Raw genomic sequence first — 25,479 nt, 5'->3', positions numbered from 1 at the left:
TTATCGCGCACAGGAACGATTTTACTGGCCGACAACGTGTCAAATTATTCCGCGCTATTTAGCCAGTTTTGTCAAGGGTCAGCGCGACAAGCTTTCTACTTCCCGTCCATCAGCACCGCTGCACCCTGTTCCACCTCCGACCATCCCCTTTGAGCAGGTGGGCATCGACCGCTTGGGTCCTCTTTCGTGGTCTTCCAAAAGTAACCAGTGGATAGTCATATGTGTTGACCATCTCAGTCAATATTCAGTAACAGCCGCAATACCCTCCGCCACCACTTTCGAAGTATCCCTAGTTTTTATACGGCTTCTCCTCCTGTCACAAGGCCCTCCTCGCATTCTGATCAGTAACCGTGGATGCCAATTCACAGCTGAGGTTATTGAAGAAATCCGTCTCTGTGTCTGCGATTACCGTCCTTTAACGCCGTATCACATTCAAACGAATGGGTTTCTTGAATGCACCAACTGCACTCTGGCCGCTATGTTGGCGATTATGTCGATTCTGATCACAAGGACTGGGATGATGTCCTCCCTTTCATTACATACGCGTATAACACTGCACAGCAAGAGACGGCTGGCTGCAGTCCATTTTACCTCCTTTATGCTCGAGTTCCCCGCAGCTGTCGTGATAACATCCTTCCGTTCTCCCTCCACAATGAGCCTTCTATCGCCCCCACTTTATGTCGAGCCGAAGAAGCTCGCCGCATTACCCGCCTATGCATACTGGAAGGTTTCACCCTGGGCAACTTACTTAAACTGCTCTCTAGGGGCTTTGCCTGAGAAGGGGGAAGTGTAACGTGCTGAGAAGGAAAGAAGAGGTTGGCGACAAAATAAGAACGGAAGCTGGCGTGCCTTCCGGACTCACAGTGCTGAGAAAACAAATAAACTCCCCCGTTACGTACTTACTACGTAAAATGTCACTGGCATATAAAAAAATCGTGCACATGTGCCGGGTTTAAGATTCTCGGCTACACCTGTGATCGTCAAAGGCTTTCTAGTAGACGGATCCATTTTTAGGGCTGTTGCCGCTAGCGATGCATTTTTGCCACTTGTGCGCGTCATGTTGCTGTCACCGATGTGAAAATAGATCTTCATGCGGAGCTGGTTTTGTCTTTTTCATCGAGGCAAATGAGTTCTGGGGGGAATACTGTAACGCTCTCAATACAAAACCAGTCTCAAACCGCTCAACTTGCCCTGCTCCTATTGGTCGGCGGCCATATTGAAATTTTGCGTCATCACTGATCTCACCGGTGACTGCGGTTACGTCATCAACAAGACGAAAGTTGTGACGTTGCCCATGAGCTGAATATTGACTGAAATTGCGAGCGAAACGAGGTAACCCCAAAACCAGTCAACTGAGTAGAGCGAAAATGGCGGCTGTGTATTTCGCCATACGCCGGCTGAGACAGTTGGGCCATCGCGAGTACCAGCGTCGGAAAGTGCACGAAGACGCGTTTGAATTGCCGGACGATCAGTTTCGACGACTGTTTCGATTAGAAAAGGATACTGCTGTGTGGTTGTGCGACGAACTTGCTGATGAACTAGGAGGATTGCGAGCGAGCGCGGTGTCAGTGCGGCGGCAGGTGTTGTGCGCATTGCGTTTTTTTTTGCTACCGGCGGTGTTCAAGCAACCATCGGCAACGAGGTCTACATTGGGCTGTCCCAGCCACAGGTTAGCCGTTGTGTGCATCGGGTGGCGGATGCGATAGTGAAGGTTGGCACTGAGCGCGGCTGGGTGGGATTCCCACAAGGCCCCCAAGAGAAGGCGGCGGCGAAAGAGGGCTACCTTCGCCTTGGCAGTATCCCCGGCGTCGTTGGGTGTGTTGACTGCACGCTCGTTGCCATCGCGGCGCCGCGGGGTAATGCTGGTCACAAGGCAGCTTTCTGGAGCCGCAAGGGCTACTACGCTGTGAACGCCATGATTGTGAGTATACTACTACTTTGTGTTTGACCGCAATTTGACAGCGGATGTTCACAAGTAATATTGTGGTTTACCTGCCTTCTCTCAGGTCTGCGATGCCAACATGCGAATCCTCGCCATCGACACACGCTGCCCCGGCTCGTGCCACGACGCTTTTTTGTGGCGGTATGGCTGGCTCCACCAGGGCATTGAAGATGGCCTGCTGGACGGCGGGGAATTTCTCCTCGGTAAGCAGTAACAACCATTATCGGCCATTAGGTTACACCTGTACATCGAGCCAGATCACTGTGCACCGGCCTTAATGTACTACGGGTACGTGAATGACTCGTGGTAGTAATGAAGGCTCGTTACAGTAGAATACACTCGCCTCGTGTATTTTGCCTTCTTTGCTTTTGTTACTGCAGCATGAACACACATATAGCGTACAAAACATTGTTGAAATGCATGTTAATCACTTACCGAGAAATCTAGACAACAGACCTGTGTGCGGCGCTTGTCTTGAGTATGAAATACCAAACTATTCACAATAGTAGTGTAACGTTTGGTTCCAGCATGGAACAGGGGAATGCGAGCAAGCGAACTACCGCACACACTCTAGTGACAAATGTAATTTATTCTCGGCCGGCATCCAGACATAGGGCAGAATCGCTGTCTGTTGATGTCTTCATGACACAACTATGACAGAACGAAGTTCCTACGCTTACATTACTGCGGGTCTCGTTTAAACTTGGCAGTCAGGCATTGCTTCCATGTCCTTAAATGTCATGGTTGACATAGCCTGGCTTTGGGCTACTTAGTAAGAACCTGAATAATTAAGGCATGCTGAGAGAATGGCTAACTAAGCTACTTTGTTATGCAGGAGACAGCGGCTACCCACTAGAGCCATGGCTGCTCACCCCAGTGGCAGGACACCCAAGCGCAACCTCGGCAGAGGGCATGTACAATACTGCACACGCTTCTATGCGATCTGTGGTGGAGCGCTGCATTGGCGTGCTCAAGAGGCGCTTCCGGTGCCTGCAAAGGTACCGGACCCTCCATTACCAGCCGGAGCGTGCAGCCTTCATCACTGGAGCGTGTGTCGCACTGCACAACCTCTGCCTGGGGGCCCTCCTGCCAGCAGACGAGGACGCCACTGGGTACGGCAGCAATGGTCGGCCGCTACCCGATGGTTACTTGCCAGGACCTGGCGCCCGGCTGACCTACGTTCAGGGGCAAGCTGTGAGAAGGGACATCATAGAACTATTCCGAAGGCCACAGCACCACCGTTGGCAGCTTCGGCGTCTCAAACAGCGAGCCATATTCATGTAGACCACTGGACCATCTTTGCGTGCCTGCTAGCTTCTGAAGCAAATGCTCACACCAGCTACCACTTCACTGACAACGCACTCATTTGCAAGCCTCCCAGTTCATCAGCAAGTTTTTCACACAGCAACACAGCAGTATCCTTCTCTAATCGAAACAGTCGTCGAAACTGGTCGTCCGGCAATTCAAACACGTCTTCGTGCACTCTCCGACGCCGATGCTCGCGATGACCCACCTGGCTCGCCAGCCGTGTGTTCTACGGTGTGTGCACATGGATGCGTGTGTGTGCGTCTATGCCAAGTTTATGGATAAAACAGTTTCAAAAGGGCAGCAGATGTTTGTAACACTTATTTTAATCAAAGTACCGATGAAGCATTTCATAGAGCTTCACTGTACTGCAGTACAAATTTATTTTATCGCAACATTTCTGACCACATATGTCATACAACGACACCGGAAACAAATTACAAAGATCCTCTGTCATGCAGACACATAAAAAAATTTGACAAGACTAAACCCAATATGATATTTACTACAGCTTGAGGCAGTGTTATAGAAATTTTATAGCTCATACATATTGAAATGTGGTATTCGAACATTCAATATGTTTACCTCATTTCATTACATATCTCTGTGTTAAGGGAAGTTGAGTGCGGTTCAGCACTGTACATGTCCATACACACTTTCTAAAACCTACATACCCTGTTTCCACGCAGCAGAGAGGAACTCCCCTCGAATGCTGTGCTAAGTAGCGTCCTTTAACAAAGAAATTATTCGTCTTCATTAAGTTTTCATTGTCTACAATAGATTTCGTAAAGCTTGAAAACCTGCACAATGTATAAAATATGTAAATATCACAGATAAAGACATCAATATGATGTCATGTGACGAAGTTTTCGTCAATGGTAAAAACAGCATAGCAATTCAATGATATTGCTGTTAAACAATGCATAACATATGACGAGTTGTAGTGCGCAGTCAGTGTAGCGTTGTTAGAAGTCATCAGTTATACAAATGAGTAAACATCACAGATAGTATGTGAGTAGATGCTATCACGAGAAAGCAAAGCAGATAGCATAGCCATGAACATTGGTATGCACTACACAGAACGCCCCATTGACGTGGCTAAGCAGCTACATTCGCTTGCATAGCTGGTGGACCCCTGTCCATTCGTGGTCGTTTTTGATACAGGCAAAACAAGAAAGACGCTTGTTCACTCTGTGACGTCAGGACTCGCTAAAGAAGAGCTTGGTACAAAAATACTCCACAGTTCAAAATGACGACATGCCAAGGAAGCATGGAATACACAGCAAACATTCTGCATCCCGCAGAAAGGGAAAACAAAACACTGCACACCTTCTGCACTCCACAGAGGGGGAAAACAACTGTGTACACCTTCTGTGTCCTGCAGAGCAAACAAGAAACAATATAAAGACTACCCATGTGCATTCTCCTTGCAGAAAAAAGCAAAAACAAAACTGTTCTTCCATGGTAGTGCAGTGCTGACGGAGCTTGTCGGCTGCGGCCAAGCATGTGGGATCGAATGCCCTTCTTGATGGAGGCGAAAAACAAGACGTAAGTGTGCTGTGCGATGTGAGTGCACGTTAAAGAACCCCAGCTGGTCGAAATTACTTCGTAGCCCTCCACTACGGCGCTTATTATTGCACAAATTGCTTTGAGACATTAAACACCACAAACCAAACAGAAAAACTTCACGTTAAACAGAGGGAAAAACTTACTACTAAAAAAACACACACCTTGTGTGCACTCCGAAAGGGTAAAAAAAAACAATAAATAAAAACTACACAACAAATTAGGCTGGTGGCTGCGGCTGGTTGCGCAGCAGCACGAGAACGGACGTCATAAGCTGAACGAGTAATTCGTTCTGGCGTATGACATCCGCCCTCCATTCCCGCACAGCAGCCCCGACGTCCCGAATGGCGGCCCCGATGTCTTGCATGTCGAAGCTGAGCCCCTGAACTGCAGCGAGCAGGCGTCCTAGGTCAGCAGCTGCAGCAGCTTCGTTCTGCATGTAAAGGGTGCTTTTCTTGCAAACTTCTACATTAAGTATATATGCAGGACTCACTTCACTTTCACATTTATAAATATTAGATACACTACATCACGTTCGACAAGGCACAGTCATAAAGAGGTAAGCTATGGTGTGGAACGGAGAATGCACTTGTGTTACAGTGCATACAGCAAGTAGCTTATGACAGGTGAAATTTGGTAGGCTCAGTCCAAACTTACCTCTTGGACCTATGCATAAAACGCCGCCTGCTGCTGGTTCTGCGTCTCTTGAGCGACACGCGAGAGCCGCGTCTCCAGCAGCAGTTCCTGCACCTCGTCCGGCTGCTGCTGCCTGGATGGTTGCCTGCTTTGTTGAGATGGCGGACGAGACCCAGCGGGTGCACCAGGTGGAGGGAGGGAAGGGCCAGGCACCTATGAAAGCAAAACAGGCTGAATGTAGACTCACCATACGATGCAGTACGCTGTGCAAGAAAGGGGTGAAATTCTTATAGGACTTATTAATGTAATGATTATTAATGTACACAGGCGCATTACCACATAGAAGGACTCATAGTAAGTGATATGACGATTGAAAAATTGCTGCAGTATATGCAATGTAGGACATTAAGCAAATCATAAGGAGACATCACTGGCCTTGTAGCAAGATTAAAAAAAAAATTCAAAAGACATGCCATAATGGCAAACATGAATAGAACTATTGTGACCAATGTGAAATGATTGCTTCAGCATGGATGTTCTTGCAAATACTATTATTTCCAAGCATTTCGCAAACCATGCACCCTGGAGCCTCTATATTAGCAGACAAACTCACACTCTGTGTAGCTTCAGCTGCTTCTTCCGCCTCTTCTCCCACCTCTATTTCTGCTCCTATGTCATCGTCTCGAGGAATCACCTCTGAGTAGGGCTGAAAGAGCTCCTCTTCAGACAGCTGTGCATCGCAACTGTCATCTGCATTAAGTAATCAGTGGCGACACAGGTGTTTAGTGGATAATTTCAGTAAAGTACATACTGTTCCATGATAAAGAGAATGTCTAGTCTGTAGTAAGGAATAATGCAGACAGAAGAGACACCAACAAAAATTTAGGAACGCATGCAGAACTTCAGGTTACTTTTGCAGTAATTACAATATGCAATATGCATCCATACAAAAAAAGTGAACATGAAGAAGACGCCCAACCGGACATTGGTGCAGATTAACTCGTGCCAACGTGTATTCAAACTAAGCTATATACACACAGACGAACTTATACCTGGTACAGGAGCAAACCCACACTGTAATAGACTGCAAAAAAATAATATTAATATTCATAAAAAAATGCACATCAAGACTGTGCGACCTCTCGCTATTCTGACGTGTTGCTGTGTATGAGTGGTATTGCTATTTGTTTTCACAGTCCACAAAGCAGCAGAGGGTACGAAACACTACACTAGGATGAGGTCAGTAGTACACACAAGTTCCCAAGAATACGTCAAACATCAAACGGTTAAATAGTCCACCTACCGCCAGGCGAACTTGTCTCCGCTGGCAGGCCGCTCGTTCCTGGCTGGCTGCCTACCGACACACGAGGTGGTGGGTGAGGCTGCTTCTGCAAGAAAGAATGGCGCCGCAGGCGCTAACATGAAGTTCATCCTGTGGGTGTTTACAGCGCATTACTCAGCGCTCTAAACAGCGCATTACCCCTTAGAAAGCGCTGTTTACAGCGCATTACCCCTTAGAAAACATCGCCTGGATGTTCTCAAATAAACAAAGCAGCTTAAATAAAAACATTATGCGATTTCTGGGCGCGCGTTGCCGTTGTGATGCGGTCGTACCGTCGGGAATGATAGTCCAGTTGTCCGACGCGGCGAAGGATTTTGTATGGCCCAAAGTATTGACACAGTAGCTTTTCACTTAGTCCTCAGCGTCGAATTGGTGTCCAAATTCACACTTGGTCTCCTGGGTTGCACTCGGCGTGGCGTCGTCGTAAGGTATATCGTCGGCTGTCGGTGCGCTGTTGGTCTTTAATGTGCAGACGTGCGAGTTGTCGGGCTTCCTCTGCATGCTGCAGGTGGACGGCGACGTCAAGGTTGCCCTCGTTGGTTACGTGCGGCAGCTTTGCGTCAAGCGTCATCGTGGGCTCCCTGCCGTACACAAGCTTGAACGGAGTCGCTCTGGTCGTCTCCTTGACGGCCGTGTTATACGCGAAGATCACGTATGGCAAAATGGCGTCCCAGGTGTTGTGTTCAGCGTCGACATACATGGTGATCATGTCCGCAATCGTTTTGTTCAGGCGCTGCGTAAGACCATTGGTCTGGGGATGGTATGCAGTTGTTCGTCGATGGCTTGTATGACTGTATAACAGGATGGCTTGCGTCAACTCTGCCGTAAACGCCGTTCCCCTGTCCGTAATGAGCACTTCTGGGGCGCCATGTTGCAAGAGAATTTGCTTTTCAAAAAATTTGGCAACTTCTGCCACGGTACCATTGGGCAGTGCTTTTGCTTCGGCGTAACGGGTAAGGTAGTCAGTGGCCACGATGATCCACTTGTTACCCATGGACGAAGCTGGTAAGGGGCCGAGGAGATCCATCCCAGTTTGTTGAAAGGGTAGGTCTGGGCACTCACGACATGTCTTCACGTAGTGGGCAACTTCGGCAGGTAGTCACGGCCAGTAGTACTTCTCCTGGATTCGACGCAACGTGCGTGCAAACCCGAGATGGCCTGCTGTGGGCTCCATCGTGCAACGCCTGCAGAATTTCCTGTTAGAGGGTTTTAGGCACAACAAGAAGCTGCGCGGTCTTGTTGGATAAGAAGTTCTTAACGAGGAGGCCGTCGCTTAACTCGAACGATGATAAAGGTCGCCTGAACCCAGCAGGAGGGGAAGCGGTCTTTTCTTCTAAGTAATCGGCTAGCGCTTTCAGCTCAGGGTCTGATCGTTGTTGTTCTGCAAAACTGCTGGCGATTACTGGTCCCAAAAAGACATCTTCGTCGTCTTTGGCCGGCGCATCAACGAGGGCTCGTGACAAGCAGTCTGCATCGGAGTGCTTGCGGCCTGACTTGTAGACGACCGTGATGTCGAATTCTTGAAAACGTAGGCTCCATCGGAGGGGTCTTTCAAGTAAGCCAGCCAGCAGAGCGCGTGGTGGTCGCTTACCACCTTGAATGGTCAACTTATAGGTATGGACGAAACTTAGAAATGGTCCAAATGGTCGCAAGGTACCTTCTCGGTCGTTGAATAATTGAATTCGGCATTTGGGAGGAGCCTGCTAGCATAGGTGATTACTTTTTCCTGTCCGGCACTCATCGGGACGAGAACGGCGCCTAGGCCCACAGTGCTAGCTAGTAATGTGGTCGCCATTTCGTATGCGCATAACGTATTCTATGCTTTAAAGAAAGTAGCTAGTAGGTATGATTCCCACCTCGTGCTCATCGCTCCGAAAAAGTTAATAAGCCTGTGCCATAAAATGACTAAAGATCAGGAAGATACAGTGAACACATGCGGAATTGCGCACAAAGAAAGATTTGTTAAGTGTGATACTGGCATTGTGCATGGCATTCCTTTATCATGCGTAATGAGGTACATAGGTCAGACAGGCAGGTGTTTGAACACGAGGTTAAAGGAACATTGTAATGATATAAGTAAAATCAATAACCCTGGAAACCTCGCACCCCACTGCGCAAAACACAAATGCAAGCCAGAATTTGAAGGAACCACAATATCAGCCGTTCAAAAAAGAAAGAAAAGAGAGAAATAATAAAAGTTTTTCAGATATGGGAAGCTGGAGAAGACAAGTGCTTAAGCACGCCATCAGTCATGCTGACTAATCATGAGATAAAGATAAGAGAGGAGTGTAGGTGCGTGGGGATGTGAGACTGCCTGTTCAGTGAGTGTGCGAGATTTCTTGTATCAGAGAGTGCGTGAGGAATGTTTTAAATGTAACCCTGTTATCAATAAACCTTAGTTATCAGTGCGCGCTTGTCCTGTGTACGTCGTACCTGCTTTCTTGGGGTTGGGTTTGTGGGGTTTAATGTTCCAAAGCGACTTAGGCTATGAGAGACGCCGTAGTGGAGGACTCCGGAAATTTCGACCACCTGGGGTTCTTTACGTGCACTGACATCGCACAGCACACGAGCGCCTTGCTTTTCGCCTCCATCGAAAAGCTACCGCCGAGGCCGGGATTCGATCCCGCGTCCTTGGGAACAGTAGTCGAGCGCCGTAACCACTGCGCCACCCCGGCGGGGTTCCTGCTTTCTTGTGTATCTGTGTGTATCGCAGCGCGAAAATTCTTGACATAGAAACAACTGAGTGTTTCCTTCGGCAACTCCTTCCGTGATTTCGACTTCTGTTGTAACCACAGGGAAGATGATGCTTTATCGGAACGGTACGGTCGATTCTCCGTCGAGGACGTTGAGAGCGACGCGATGCGTCGAAGTTCTCGTAGCAGGTATGCATGACTTTGTCGGTCGAGAGCTTGATGAGTTTGGATCGGAGGTTGATGATTGCTCGATGTTCGTTCAGAAAATCTATGCCCAGAATCACATCGCGGGAACAGGGCTTTAGGACGACGAAGCTGGTAGGGTAGAAACGTCTATTTACTGTAGTCCTTGCGGTGCATCGTCCCGACGGCGTAATAAAGCGTCGCACTTCCTGGGGCTTGGGGGTTGTTGGTAGGCTTGGCGGGCGGGGGCTAAGGGGTGTCTTTCAGAAACACGACGGTAGCGGCGCGGGCTTAGAAAGTTTTTACGTCGGGGCGCGGGGCGACGTAATGGAGCAGCGTATTTCATCGCTGTTGCCACTTGTGCTGGAACAGTCGCAGCCATCGCTTGAGGAACGCCCACTGCCTGCTGGACTTCTTCCCGGACGACGTCCGCGAACGTCACCACCTGGGGTTGTTCTGATGATGGCAGCAATCGGCGGAGCTCCTCTCGACGATCTCCCGGATGAGGTGCCGAAGGTTGTCTCCGCTTGCAGATGCGCTGGGGTAGTGGCCTGAGTAGTCCGGCTGTAGGGGTCGCTCGTAGTGGCGCATCTGAGTGTGCAATGTCTTTTCGATGGTCGATGCCTCCCTTTCAAATTCGTCCACAGTTTTCGGCGGATTACGAACAGGTCCTGCAAAAAGCGACTCATTAACGCCTCGCATTAACAATTTCACTCTCTCACCTTCGGTCATGTTAGGGTCGGCGTGCCGAATCAGGCGCTTCATCTTCTCGGGGTATACGAGGACGGGCTCGTTTGGGAGTTGAAGCCTTGATTGGAGGAGTGCCTGAGCTCTTTCCTTTCGGACAGAACTTACAAAGGCCATCAAAATATCTGCTTTGAATATCTCTCAATCCTTTAAACAAGTATCGTAATTTTCAAAACCAAACTCGGGCATGTCCTTGAAGAACAAAGTAGACTGGCCTGAGTTTCGCTGCATCGTTCAAGCCTTTGAATTCGGCCACACGGTCGAAAAGGTCCATCCAGTCTTGCGCATCTTCGTCTGGTCGTCCATGGAAGCAGGGGGGCTCACGGGGTTGGACGAAAACAACCGGTGCTGTAGGCTGGGCCATTGTCAGCGTCGATGCCTTCCGAGATCGAATAGGGTCCGGCAGCAGACCGTGTTCAGGTTGCAGCCCTTAAAGCCGGCGACTGGTTCGGTAGCTTGTTGGCTGGTCCTCCAGGGTAACAGGAACAAAGCTGGGGTCTCCTCTTGAAGGATCAAAGGCAGCACCTCCACCAAATGTCACGTAGTGATGACAAGGCCGTAGACACCAAAAGAAGACACAAGCTTGATGGTACCGAAATTAACTCTTTATTGGGCTGACTTGCGCCCGCAAAAGAACTAAGCAACTCGGCGGCGGCGATAGAAAGAAAAGTTTATTTGGTACCTTGAACGTACATTTGAAACCACAGACGATCGTGGGTGCGATGTTTATACAGTCGTCAATAATACACGTTATTCACTGTGCTCAAACAAAGGGTAATAATAACCGCAGCCAAAGCTGTCCGTACGGCCTCTCTTCCCTTAAAGGAAATAAAACTCAGACGCACATCAAGGTGTGGAAACTATCCCCCAAAAGAAAAAGCCGTTTGACAGGGCGACCGATTACATCCCATAAAGGCGCAATATAAGCTTGAATACTGGGCTTGCTCAAGACCTCGGGTACAAGCTTAAGAAAGGGGGGAAGGGGATACGAGGCTCGCAGGCTAGTACAGCAAGGCCAGCATCTTCAGCCTGTTGTCACCTACAACAAAGAAGCGCGTATGCCAACGCCGCAGAAACCGCGCCTCACCATCTTTTTCTAGCTGATCAGACAAGTACTTCCAGATGACGAGGCGCAGATTCCGCAGCGCCGGGTACATTGCGCGAGCAGGAGTCCGACGTGCCTCAGCGAGGCAGCGACGCCGCCACAGTACATACATGGTGGCGGCGACAACTAAACGTGGAAAAAGGCCACGCTGGCGTCTTGTGCCAGGGCCTACGCGAACTCTAAACATGCGCTGCACGAGGCGCCACATAGTGCGTGCAACAACGCATTCAAAGAAAACATGCTGCAACGTTTCTACGCCACCGCAATTGGCGCATCTATCGTTGGGTACCACGCCCCACCTGGCGAGGCGCTGGCGCGTGGGAAGAACCCCCCAGCGCCTGTTCCACTCAAAATCTACAACTTCAGTGGGCATTCGGCCTGTCGCCAATGCCCACCATTTGGAGATGGTTGCCATCCGGATTTCATCCGGTGTAAGGCGTGCACACGCGATTTGTTCGCTAATCTGAATGGGTGGCGTGTCTGTAAGGCTTGCGTCAGGTAAGTCGGCGTCTAACGCCTCTTTCATTCCCGCGACAGCGCGATAGAAAGAGGACGGCCTCTCCGCTTGGGGGCCTACATGCCTTCCAGGGCTGAAAGCCCGACGTGCCATGCTTAACCAGTAGAAGAGTAGTGAGCGTCCTGGGTAAGACTCCCTTGTGAGAAGGGAACCCACTAACCTCACTGCCAGCACCCGCGACACAGTAGGGATGCACGGCAATCCAAGGCCTCCCCTGTTTGTCGGCAGTGTTAACAAGTGACGGGCAACCAACGCAGTCCGGCCGTCCCACACAAAGGCGCCTACATGAGACGCGAGGCGGCCCGCTGTACGGCGCGGAATTATTGCGACGCGTGCCACATAAAAAGCGAAAGCGCACACATGAGCTTTCACAACCGTGGCTTTTGCCCTTAGTGAGGGGTTGAAAAGAGCGGCCTCCGAAAGAGCGCGTGTTGCTCGCCACACAACCTCTTCCCAAGTACGGGAAGAAACTCCACTTGTTTCGAACAATATCCCCAACACACGGACTGCGGCCACAAAGTTCACCGCCACAGGCAGTGGATCTCTGAAAGACCCAAAGCCCAGCGCCTGGCTATTACTAGGGTTGAGCTGTGCACCTGACAGAAGAGCGTATTGGTCAAAGGTGGATAGGAAGACTCGGAAGCTCTCGCTGTCCCGAACAAAAACACAGATATCATCCGCATACGCGGAAACCACTAGCGTTTCCTGTCCTACCATTGGGAAGCCCCGAATTCGTTTGTCGGCGACTACTTTACGCAGAAAAGGATCCAGAGCAAGCACGAAAAGGGCCGGTGAGAGCGGGCACCCTTGTATTACCCCTCGTGTTACCGCAAAACTGCCTGCGATGGTGCCATTGAGGACGAGTTAGCTGGTTAAACCATTATATAGTGATCTTATGAGTCGTACAAATTCAGTCGGTAAGCCAAAGCAACTAAGCACATTAAAGAGATAGCTGTGATCTACGTTATCAAAAGCCTTCGCCTGGTCTAAAGCAACGAATATACCACTGACATTTTTGGCATTTGCGTAAGCGAATACATCTCTCGTTAACGTAAGGGAGGCAAACACCGACCTACCAGGTACCGCGCAGGACTGGTAAGGGCTTACCAGGTCCTCTAAGTAGGCTCGCAGCCTTCTGACAAGTAGAGTGGCAATCAGTTTATAATCAGTGTTCAGGAGGGTAACTGGTCGCCAAGACGCTGGGCTTGATGGTGTCAAGCCGTCCTTTAGGAGCAAGATGATGCGCCCAGCGTTAAACGAGGGTGGTTTTGTGCCATTTGAAAGAAAACCGTTTACAAGCTTAAGAAGCAAACCTCCGATGATGTCGAAAAAGGTGGTGTAAAAACCTGCCACTATCCCATCTGAACCAGGCGCAGTTGACGGATTCATGGCCCCTAAAGCGTCGCGCACCTCCTCCATAGTAGCTGGTGATGTAAGTGCCACGCGTGCCTCTTCAGGAACCTGAGGGAGGGGCCCGCAGAAGGAGCTGACAGCTTCTTCATAGCCTTCGCGTTGGTCGACGCCCTGGGAAGAAAACAGGGCAGCAAAATGGCCGCAAAAGATGCGCCGGATATCGGCTTCATCTGAAGAGGGAGTACCATCTTCCAAGATTACTTCATCCACTTGCGGTGGCCGAACTTTAGACTGACCTTGCGGGCGCGCGTAACCAATGTCAGCTGTGTCAACAAGGGGAATGCGTGAACCTGCTGCCATACGTGATGAGCGGGAGCTGTTCTCAAGGATGCGATGATACCGAGTGCGCAGTGTGTCAAGATACTCTCTCATTGCGAAAGTTAACTCGGCGCCATGGCGTACACTCCGCATACGTCTGAGGACGTCATTAAGCGCCGTAGTAACACGGACGCGCCGCGCTTTCCCCGTGAGCACGAGAATGTCTCGCCATCGTGACTTGAGGGTATCCCAGCCTGTGGGAGTCAAGTCAGTCACATCCGCTACCAATGCCCGCTGTTCCGCGCGAATCGCAGTAATGCACTCATCATCATGCAGTATGGATGCGTCCATTCGCCACATTAGTGGGCTGTTCGAGCGTCCAGGCGCCCCCTGTAGAGTGACCATTACTGGGAGATGGTCGCTAATATTTCCGACCGCTGCAGGAAAGGGCAGCACCTCACACTCAAGCAAATTGGCCAGCAGGGTAGAGGGGACGTAAACTCGGTCTGGCCGGCTAGCACTCAGACCCCTAGTGCGCGTTGCCACAAAATTGTCCCCATGTAGTGCGACCCATGTGTCCTGAAGGCACAGGGAGCGGACAAGCTTCCCCAGTTCTTTTGCATGACAATGTGACGCGCCCTGTCCGGGCCCCCTGATGTCGCGCCATGAGTCCAAAACACAGTTAAAGTCTCCAAGCAGGACGTGTGGAACATCATCCAAAAAATGTGGCGCAATGGATTTGAAGAACTCGTTCGTCAAACTACGCGTGACCGGCGCGTAAACGTTGACGAAACGAGTTCTCCGGCCGTCCAAAAAAACGTCCACCGCAATCAAGCGACCGTCGAGACCGAATGTGCAGTGAGCACTCGATCTGAATGCAGGATTAAGAAAAACGACACCCACGCCGCAAAACCGCGAGTCCGTCAGAGAAAAAAAGGCATCAACATTAAAATAAGAACGAAAGGAAATGACATCTGCAGGTGTACGAAAATCGCATTCCTGCAAGAACAAAGCATCAACTTGATACAAACGTGCAAGGTGTAGCACTTGCCGCTGCTTATCGGGATTACGGAACCCTTGCACGTTAAAAGTAAGAAAGCGAAACCTAGCCATCATACCAAATGAGTGAATGGAACCAAAACAGCAAAGAAACGCAGCTGGAGAACAAACAAAACGGCGAAGGACTCACGATATAGTTCTGCGGACCAAGTTTGCGAGTGCACCCTGCGTCGGCGCCATGGAAAGGCATGACGGTGTCCCACAGGTCCCCGCTGAGGTTCTGGCTGTTAGCTCGACGACGACGCGGCAGCGGCGATACACGGACCATAGGTGGCGAAAACGTCCCGTCAGAGCGAGTGGCTATGGAAAAAAGCACACAGTCACACTCGAACCCACACACACTGCACCGCACGCACCGTCCATCGTTCACTACCGGCGCCGGCGAAGCCGTAGCCCCGATAAGATAGCAGTGGCTGGGGTGGAGCGCCAAGGTAGCGGCGCTTCGGCCACCGCAAAGCGGGAAAGGATGAGGTTGGCCGTCACGGCCTGTCACCTTGAAGATTGGCGCCATAGCACTCACGTCTCGGAAAACGAGACGTCCATCGGTGCGTCGTTCTCAGCGGTCTTCGGCTTCTTTTTTGGAGCCGAGGGCGTCGTCACGCTTGCTCCACCATCCGATGACGAGTGCTGGCGCTTTGTTTCGTCAGCGCCATCCAAAATTAATGTTTTCCGCACACTTGTGCGTTGGGTCTTGGGATCACTTGCGCCCAACTCGCGCAACGACCCGGGCAGGAGACTAGGGCCCGCTTGCACAAAACAATCTTAAGACTGTCTTAGCTAAGTCCAGACTTAACTGGAGTCTAAAGAATAGGCCACTAGCATGGCCGCTTAAGACTGGAGTCAAGACTGGGCTTCAGTCCAGACTTGAATAAGTCGCTTGTATGATTACGACTCTAGTGCTGTCTTGGTTAAGACACAAGGACGCCAGGTGTCTAAGTAGAGAAATTAGGGAAATACAGGGATGCGCTGGCACTGTCCCTGCTGTAGGATGTACAAAATTCCGTCAATTTTGCGTTGTGTAAAATCCGTGCCATTGCTTTTTGCGGCTTAAGATTGTGTTACGCGGAAAAATGCCCCAAGTGGTTGCTGAGGCCGTTCTGGGAAGCCACTCTGGTGAACATGAACCCGAAGCGTTCGACGTTCGGAACACGAGCCGTCTTAAATAAGCTTGGTCTTTCTAAAGACACCATTTAAGTCTGGACTTAGCTCGGACTTTATCGTGCAAGCCGGCCTAGGTGTTCTGGGAAGCTTAGATTCATGGCTGTAGTCTTCCGACTCGGCATGCACGGTAGCTCCAGGGGAGGGGAAAGCCGCCGACTCCGAATAGGCCTCGGGCAGAGCGCTCTCCTTCGTAATGGGTGCGTTCAGAGCCGCACCCTCGTATGTCGGTGTGGCGGGAAGGTACGACGCGTCCGAGTCAGTCACTGACGAGAAGAACGCATGCGACGACTCGTCGTCGGACGTAACTTCCGAGCTTCTGACGTCGGATTCCGGCGACTGGGTGGCGGTGGACGCTCTGTCCAGTTCGCCCTCAGAATGTGTAGTGGGGGTTTTACTTGACACTACCGAGGGCTCATTGAGGACTGTCACGGCGGCGTTTCCACCTTGGTGCGACATGGTATCAGGCGTAGCAGCGGCCGCATACGAGCGCGGCATCACGCAGTCCTTGGTCACGTGGTTACCGCCGCACCGTTTACACGCTGCTTGGCACGCCTCTGTCTCGTGGCCGTACGTGGAGCAGCGGCTACAACGTGCCGCGGTGCAGGAAGCACCAAAATGGCCCTCTGCGCCGCACTTGGAGCACACTCGCTTCATCCCACGATACTCCAGCATCGCACGGTGCCCAGCGACAGTGATGAAGTTGGGTGGTGCCCGGAGCATGTCTAGCTTTACCAGCCTCGCTCCGTTACGCACATGACTCTTTCCCTTGAAAACCGGCTCGGTCACAGCGCGGACCTTGCCCTACGGACTTAGAGCGGCGGCGAGGGAGTCGTCGCTCACTGACGGGGGTAGACGGAACACCGTCACGTAAACCACTGGAGCAGCCATTTGCGCCAGTGGTACTTGCTTTCCAGCGACGAGGATTGTGCCCGCCGCTACTATCTTAGTTGCTTGAGCCATCGACGAGACGGCAGCTAGGAACTTTGTTCCGCCGAGGTGCTGCAGGTACTGCAGACCCCCGACACCGACGACCGCCTCGAGTGCATCAATTAGGTCGTCCGCCAGAGCAGGCTCCGGTAGGGTGAACTGAAAGCATTGCGCTTTCGTAGGTCGCTGGACTGGAGGCGGCAGGTCCATGGCTGCCCTAGCCCCGGACACCACAGCTGGAAGCGTGGCGCCTGGGCCCTGTACCTGGCAGCGGGGACTCCGAGGACGAGTTGAATCCGGGGGCCGCCGGAGTAGGCGTCACTGAAGGCAGTTCGACGACGGCGATAGCAACGTGCTCGTCGATCGTCGAACAAAGAATGCCCGTTACACTCGTCAACGCTCAATTTAAAGGCTGCTCAGAACTATCTAGATAACGTCGCAAACTGCTACTAGCACAACCTCTAACATTGTAGAAACATACGCAAGTGATCGGAATCTTCGAGACAGATCTCTGCGCATCGTTCGCGACACTGAAAATGATAGCGCGTCGTATCGCGACAACGAGCATGAAAAAGCACAGGATACAGAATTGATACGCGTGCCAAGTTCGCAGTTATAAGCCCGCATGCCGGCGGCTTTTTAAAAACAACTAATACAGTTTTGCAGGTTTCGCGGCAGTATCATCTATATAGGAAAGAATGTGGCCCTTGGGCCGCGTTCAACTTGGTCATGACACGCAGAGACGCGTGTATTTGGCTACGTTGAACAGTGTGGGTCTGAGAATGGGTTCGTGGGACATATCTTTGTCAAAGCAACAGGTATTGGGCACCCATACGGAAGCCTAGTCAATTAGCTGAATGGGTCTAGATGTTAAGATAATTGCGGATCCAGCGTTCGGCACCACTAATCGAGTGTGGCTAGTTCCTCCAGGATAATCACATGGAGAACATTGTCAAACGCCTTTTGTATATTGAGAGCGAGAATATATTCAAGCAGTGCTTTAAGATGTGTTCTATTAGGTATTCTTTGCAAAAGCCAAGGCAGTCATGAGTCCCGAGACCAGGATTGAAGCCGGCTGGGCTGGGTGGAAGCCAGGACTGACGTATTCGATGTATTGACTACTTTGAGTGTGCAGCAGGCTCTCGATGACGGTACAGAGATGTGATGTGAAGAATTATCGATGTGCATATCAGCCTTTAAAGATGTTAAAAGATGTTGCGCAGAGTTCTGTGGAGAAAAGTGCAGCAATATATCAGGTCACTTAGAAGAGCGATTTTCTCTCTTAGGAAGGCGCTATATACATTGAGAATAGCGGAAGCCGGCCAGAAGAAAGCAAGTTTGATCTCAATCCAGACCACACCCACTTTATTGTTGTCAAGGATGATACACCGACTAAAACCGGTTTGAACACATTTATGCTGGATTTGGAACAGCACCTCTCTATGACTCTGGAGGACAGCAACGGTGAGTACTCTAAAACTGTTCTGCTACACTAAAAACATTACAGGACGGGTATGGCAGCGCAAGGCGAGATTCAGCGATAGCTGGAGACGTGTTATCCTATTCATACATTAACGTAATGACTGATATCGCCATGAGCGTGTAAGTTATCCAATGATATTTTTACCATTTATATACATAGTATGCAGCACTTCATATCAGCTGATTTACCAGCGCACAGAGGGGCGTACTGATATATTTCCTGCCTACTTCAAAAACTGGCGAAATTTTCGCGTGTGAATCAACTACACATTACTATTGGCGGAGATTGCAAAACTAACATGCTTCACCCTACTTCGACTTCTGAATATATGTATTTGCTTCTGAATACATTTCACTGCTTAAACGTGAGAGCCCACACGCGTCACCTGTCACTACGAAAGCCTGATATTTTCATCACAAATAATCCGACAGGCTGCATCAAAGCTGGCGTATAACGGCAGTTCTGGGTGATCATTTGGCCATTTTTATGCTGCGAAAGCCCAGTCAAGTATGCAAAATATTGGGATGCCTTGTGAATCATTCTTGGTTAAAAAAATCATCAAATAAACGCTTGAAAACTTTAGAACTGTTGTTGCGGAAATCGATTTTACATCTGTGCTTCAGTATACTACTGCTGACGGTGTCCATGCCGTATTCTTGAGTGTTTTAACTTGAGTACACTGATTGCTTTTGGTACAAAACTACCAAGAGTCGTAAAAGACACAGTAAACCATGGCTCACTAAAGAATGTATTAGAATGATTAATAGCAAAACGATATGTATTTTTAGTTTTTGAAAATAAGAGACCCCAACGATTTCTGTGCATTTAAGAAGTACAGAAAAGGTGCAACAGAGTTTTTACGCAACTCTAAACACACTTATTTTGAAAACCTTTTAGGTCGCGTTTTAGCCCGCGGGAACACTCTGGCGCGTGAATTGAATAAACATTTGGATCAAGTGCACATGGCAGTGAAGGTCTCGAAGTTAAAACGTTTTTAAAGGAATTATGAGAGCTAGGTATTTAACTTAAAACATATTTTACGACTTCAGCAACTAGGAGTCACAATGATAAATCATCGTCGTATTTAGGCCTTCCAAATGTTCAACCGGTTTTCTTTAATCAAATTACTGAAGATGAAGTTTATTCCATTTCTAGGTCTTTAAAGACTTGCGATGTGTGCTATATTGATGGACTTCTGATTCGCCCCATAAAGTTTGCGCTGGATCTCTTAGCACCTGCCTTTACGCATATTGTAACATTTGTTTAGCTACTCGTGTCTTCCCACAAAAACGCAGCTAGCCAGGTCACTGTACTGTTTAAGCAAAGAAACACAAATGAGCTGTCAAGTTATGAACCAAGTTCTGTGCTGCTACGAATATCCAAAGGATTAGAAAAAGTAATTTCTAGAAGAGTGGTACCGTTTTGCCATACGCATGCCATAATATCTCCCCAGCAGTTTTGTTCCTTCTCATATAAAAATTGTATTAATAAATGTTTAGAAAAAGAAATTTAAAAGTAGAGACAGTTATGTTAAAAACGTGCGAAGGCGTGGGGAAAGGACGAGCTTCCCTATACAGCAGGTATTTCTTGCTGTTTCTTCTTCTGCCTTCGCTCATACATAGTGGTGTTGGTGACCGTGGCTCAGCGACACATTGCAGAGCAGAGATGAGAACTTCCCTTCTCATACTGTACACATTTATTTACACTTTTTTACAACTTATATAAAATAACGTCGTCAGATGCGAGATCAAACATAGAGGGCTAACTGAAAATGGGTTAACGATCAGAGGTCAGAGGCTAGCAGAATAAGGCCTTGGCCTTCTGCTACATTTTAGGCAGGAGTTCCTTGAGACCTCCGTCAGCCTAGCCTCCCTCCTTGAACAACCCGTCTACCCTCGACTCTCCTCTGAGCCCAACCGCCCAACGCTCGCTTCCTTAGCGTTCCTTTGCATTAAAAACTTGACACTGAAAGGGTCAACGGTGTGAGCCATGTTGTGCATGTAAACCTTGACACCGGCTAGTTACATGAAAAAGACCATTGCCTGATCTTTGCAAAGCCACCGTCTCTTCGGATTGAGCACAAGAAATGCACAGCTTAATAATACATAAATGAGAACCTTTTATACAATATAAATATTTACGTTTACAGCACAATTTTACGAGCTCAATTGCACAGCACACTAGCGCATCATGCGACGTCACACTCACCTGCTACAGAAGAGAATTCGAGCTTGATACGCCTTGACACAAACCCGTGGACCTGCTCGTGGTGCCACAAAAGGCCACCACGATGGGGAAAACGCAACGGTAGAACAAGCATCGCATGCAAACGCGAGTCGGCAATGTTAGAATGCTGCTTTTGCACTTGCCGCCTTTGGGCACTTTCATAGGTGAAAACAGCATTACACAGCGAACAGTGATACTTATCTTGTTCAGTGGAGACCGCGGCAAGGAATACCGCACTACTTGCACTTTGGATCTTGTTTCCATGTCAGCGACGAAAAGAACAGTTTAAACGCAATGGGCTGAAACCGATCGCTCTGTGCACAAAATGTGCACAAGGGATGTGGGTACATGGTGAAAGTATTACTACTGATTTAAGGGGTAAATAAATATAGAAGACAAAATATTTTTTCAGAAAATAACTCAAACGAGAAAATGAAATTTTATACATTACTTTTATGCACTCTTCAAGATGCCTATTAATAACCAAATTACAACAGGCACAAAAAGCAGGGACGTCTGGGGAAATCCCTGACTGAGCTGAACCTAGGTATCCATCAGCCGTCATGAGGAAATTGGGCGGAGCCTCGCGGGTTCAGCTCACTATTTACTATGCTTCGACTTGCACTGGTCGAAGAAAGCGCAGTTCTCATCTGCGGAACTGCGTCTAGTGGTTTTCTGGCACTGGCGAGGTAGAACGACGACGCATCGGCGATGGCGCGGATAAGTTGAGCGGTTGTCATGCGAGAAGTGGTCAGAGTGGGACGAGGGCTGTTGTGGCGCGCGGGGAGGGGACGACGGCCGCACGTAGGTGACCGGGTTCTGATCGAAGACGTGTGGTGCCGGATGACGGCGGCACAGGCATGCAACACTGCCAGGGAGACCACATGCAAAGCAAATCGGCCGATGGTCAGATGTGCGCCAAGGGCGTAGAACAGACGCGCACGGCGCTGAGTGAAAAATGCCCGCTCACGCGATCCGTACGATGGAAAAGGCGTAGGACGGGGTGGTCTTGCGGAAACCTCAGCCTAAGATAGTGGAGTGGGTCCAGGCGTCAGGACAGCATCGGCATGAGTAAACGGAGCAGCATAGAGAGTTGGTTGTCGATAGGGCGGAAGTGCTTCGGCAACTTGTTCCTGAAAAACCTGGCGTATGGTCAGGGCCAGGTGTGAGCTGGAATGCTGAACGTTTAGAATTAGTGATAACTACCGTGCAACCTCCTCCCATACGATGTCTTTGATTACCTGAATAAGGGTGCAGCTGACAGTGGCATCAGACATAGTCGCGATCATGGCTTAAGGTTATCGAGGGACGACGCATCACATCACATCATGGCATCCCTTACAGTGCGGCGATCTTTGGCCAGGAACATCTTGGATGAGCCTTCGTGGAGACCCCTCATGATGTAGCGAATATTCTCGCCTTTAGGCACTGATGTATTTACATGATGGCATAAATCTATAACTTCTTCGATGAAGCTATAGGGAAGGTGTTTCCTTTCTGCAGCACCTATCTAGTGACACGGGCAGTGGTATATTGTCTTCTTTTACTTTTGGGCAGCCTCACCATAATATATGTCTGCTGCCCCATCTCGCGCAAACGGTGCTCAGCGCGAAGCTTGCGGACCGCAGGGCGACCGAAGGCATCCAAAAAGCGAGATTTGAACGAGGCCTAAGCTGAGATGCCAACCTCATGATTTGCGAACCACAACTTTGCTGCTTGTGTAAGGTAGAAGATCACGTTGGTCTGTTTCAAGACGTCCTCCCACTAATTGTGGGTGCTTACGCGTTCATACGACGAAAGCCAGTACTGCACATCATAATTGTCGGTACAGCTGAAGACCGGCGGGTCCCGCTGTCAAAGCAACCCGGAGCATGAAATAAATGTGGCCGAGGGAGCGGGGCTGGTTGGTGCTGGAATCAGTCATTGAGGTCGGAATCCGGCGGCTACGGAGATCCAGGGCGAGGAAATGCAAGATAAATGCCGCGACCTCCACCAAGTGTTAAGCGGGGTAGCTGGCACTGGTAGCGAGCAGGGCCGGATCGGTGGTGGCCTAGCTTTTCGACAGGTAGTCCGCAAGAGCACTTCCTCTTTAGTTACAGCGTGCTCCTGTCCGTGTTGTGCTCTTCTTTGTGTCTTCGTTTGTATGTGCGCCGTTTTAATTTGATCTGTAAGTAAAGCTTGTTTAATTACTCATATATTATTAATATTAAAACCATTGATTTCATTTTTCAGTTATCTACATTTCAACTATCTCCTTTACAACGATTCACTTCTGTAAGATTTGAAAACGCTGTACGCTGCCATCGAAGTGGGCAAATGCCTTGGTCAAGCTGCTTACGCAGTCCTTGTCCTCGCGTTCTTTTTTGGACTGGGAAGAATGCGGAATAAAGTGAATGTGAAACAAAACTTTCACTCGAGGCAAGAACGTGCGGCTGGCGCCGTTGTATGCTTCCAACCATCATAATGTAATAAATCGAGAGGAAAACAAAAGCGAAGATGGCGGGAAGATGGTGGCCGAGACAGTTAGGCGTTTCTAGATGTCGCAGTTCGGAGCCCGCTCGCTCTAATGTGCTTGATGCATTAAGCTTCCCGGTTGTAATGTTTTCTGGGTTCGCTGATTCCGCCGAGAAATATTTCAAGCTGGCTTTTCTTAAATTACACACAGAAATGGTAAAGCCGCGAAGGGGGCGGCGTCGCGCCCTCGTTCCTTTCATAACCGCAAAATGAAAAAGTGTGCAAAAGGTTGAGGACGAAAGAGACGTGACGTCAGGACAAAGCGCAATCTTCGAACTGATTTTATTAGAAAAAGAGCACCTACACATATAACAATGTGAAATCAGATACCAAATGAATCCAAGATAAACACGTGTGCGCACAAACCAGCAAAATCCGGTACCGAGCAGGGCATAAACTTATCATTCCTCGCCTTACACTGCAGCGAAAGATTTCTTGCTACATTAAGAAAGCCGAATAATGAAGGCAAGGTTACAACCGCAAATGCAAAGACCGACACTCACATGTAAGACTGCACCCGCAAACCAACATACACGCACAAGCACACAAACACACATGTAGACAAGCACACGTACACGTAACAACGTATTTCGCGGGCAAATCCAAGTCACACCTACAAAGTAAAACATTGAGTTCCAAACTAAAACCGATAAAACAGCCAAAAGACTAAAAGAATTTCAGTGAATAAAACGGATTTTCTAGGCAAAAAGCCGCGTCAGTAAAACAAAATCAACTACATACAATTATAAATGTTACAGCAAGTGATACGGCAGATTACAGATGTCCTTCTGAAAAGCTCTTTCAGTAGCTCTTCAGTATCACCTTGTAATCGCGTTCTTTAATGTATTGAATGACAGCTAGGATTTCCAGTTTGTTAATCCGTTACTACTTTCGAACTATAACTCTATAAGATTTGCAGCGAAAAACAATTTCCTACTCCCGAATGTTCGTACTAATTATGGAAAAATGACATCTTTTGTAGCCATTTCATTGTGGAACTCATTGCCTTGAACACTGGAAACTTGTATGTCCTTGCCCCCATTTAAGAATAACTTGAAGGAATATTTGTTGAATTGCTGATGTTTTATATTTTTTATGAGTAATACCTGTGCTGGTGCCTTTGTTTTTGTTTAAAAATACTGATTTGCCATGTTTTGTATATTATAACATTTCGCTAACTTTGTGTTATTGTTTATTTTGTTGTAGTGATCTATCGAGGGTCCCGGTGCAGTCTTCTGACTATGGGACCCTCGTCTGTATTTTTATGCACTTTGTAAATATGTTCAAGCTAATAACCTTTCACTTCCACTTTCAAAAAAAAAAAAAGGCTAGCTCTTTAGAGGAGAGGTAAAGGAGATAAACTAATATATTGTTCACCGAAATTTGTGGTTAAAAAGCCTCAACGATCTTCTCTGCACATTTGTTTTGGCACATGCAAGAATAGTAACGCCCTCATACACAAGTTTGCATTTGTTAGAGACAATATGGTCATACAGGTTGCCACTTTTGCAGCTTTCAACATTCCTCTTACATTCATTGATTCGATTAATCAAACATAACAGGAATGTATAAAGCTATAAAAGTGGCAGCCTGTTTGACCATATGGCCTCGCACAAATGTAAACCCTTATAATGGATGCACGCAAACAAAAAGTGGTTCTTGCTGCGCCCAACTTTGGTATAGTAGTCAGATATTCCCTCAACGTATCGAGCCATCAAGACCTTCACTGGCATAGTGCGCGCGTGGCGCAACGTTATCGAAGCAGTAGTATCCATCGCCCCGCCCTCTCTCGCAGTTGTCAATCCCACCTTACCGTCAACAGCCGGTCCCTCCACAGATTTTTGTTACTTTTGAACCTCTCGAGCCTCATTTCCGTAAGCTGTCACAGAAATTCCCATTCCGTCGAGGGCGAGGTCGTCAATAGCAGTGTGCAGCCATCTCCGCTAGTGATAACGAGCATTCTCCGACATCTTGCGGTCCGTGTCTTCCTCTCTCAGCGCTGACAGATGCGGCCAAGCTGTGCTCAGCCGAGATCCCGCTGATAGCAATCGTATGCCAGGGCGGCACGGGCTGTAACAAGATGGTGCTGGAGCACGTGAGGAAGCAGCTTCCCGTGCTAGTCATTCAAGGGAGTGGAGGCGTCGCCGATCTTCTCGCATTCGCCTACAACGAGATCGACCGGCGGTGAGTTCCACTGACATAGAAGATCATAAGGATGCTTTCTGTATTTAGGGTTTGAAATTGCATGGCTACTCGGCCTCAGGAACACTGCAATCACCATAAAAATTGAACATTTTAAGCGACAAGAGATACTCTTACGGCGACAGTGCACAACGTAGACGGGAACGTGACACTGGCTTTCAACGTTTATTTCATCACATTCCCTTACAAACAGGCATTAA

At 48.9% G+C, this 25,479-nt stretch overlaps 1 pseudogene; it reads left to right on the top strand.

Annotated features, from left to right (window-relative positions):
* Positions 1-25,479, top strand: part of LOC146172009 (transient receptor potential cation channel subfamily M member-like 2) — a 765,506-nt pseudogene that overhangs the window by 116,718 nt on the left and 623,309 nt on the right.

The sequence above is a fragment of the Amblyomma maculatum genome, unplaced genomic scaffold, assembly GCF_055883805.1.
Source record: "Amblyomma maculatum isolate TAMU_Amacu unplaced genomic scaffold, ASM5588380v1 scaffold_15, whole genome shotgun sequence".
Taxonomy (NCBI): domain Eukaryota; kingdom Metazoa; phylum Arthropoda; class Arachnida; order Ixodida; family Ixodidae; genus Amblyomma; species Amblyomma maculatum.
The sequence above is the reverse complement of the archived record's forward strand: the minus strand, read 5'-3'. Positions and strand labels throughout refer to the sequence as shown.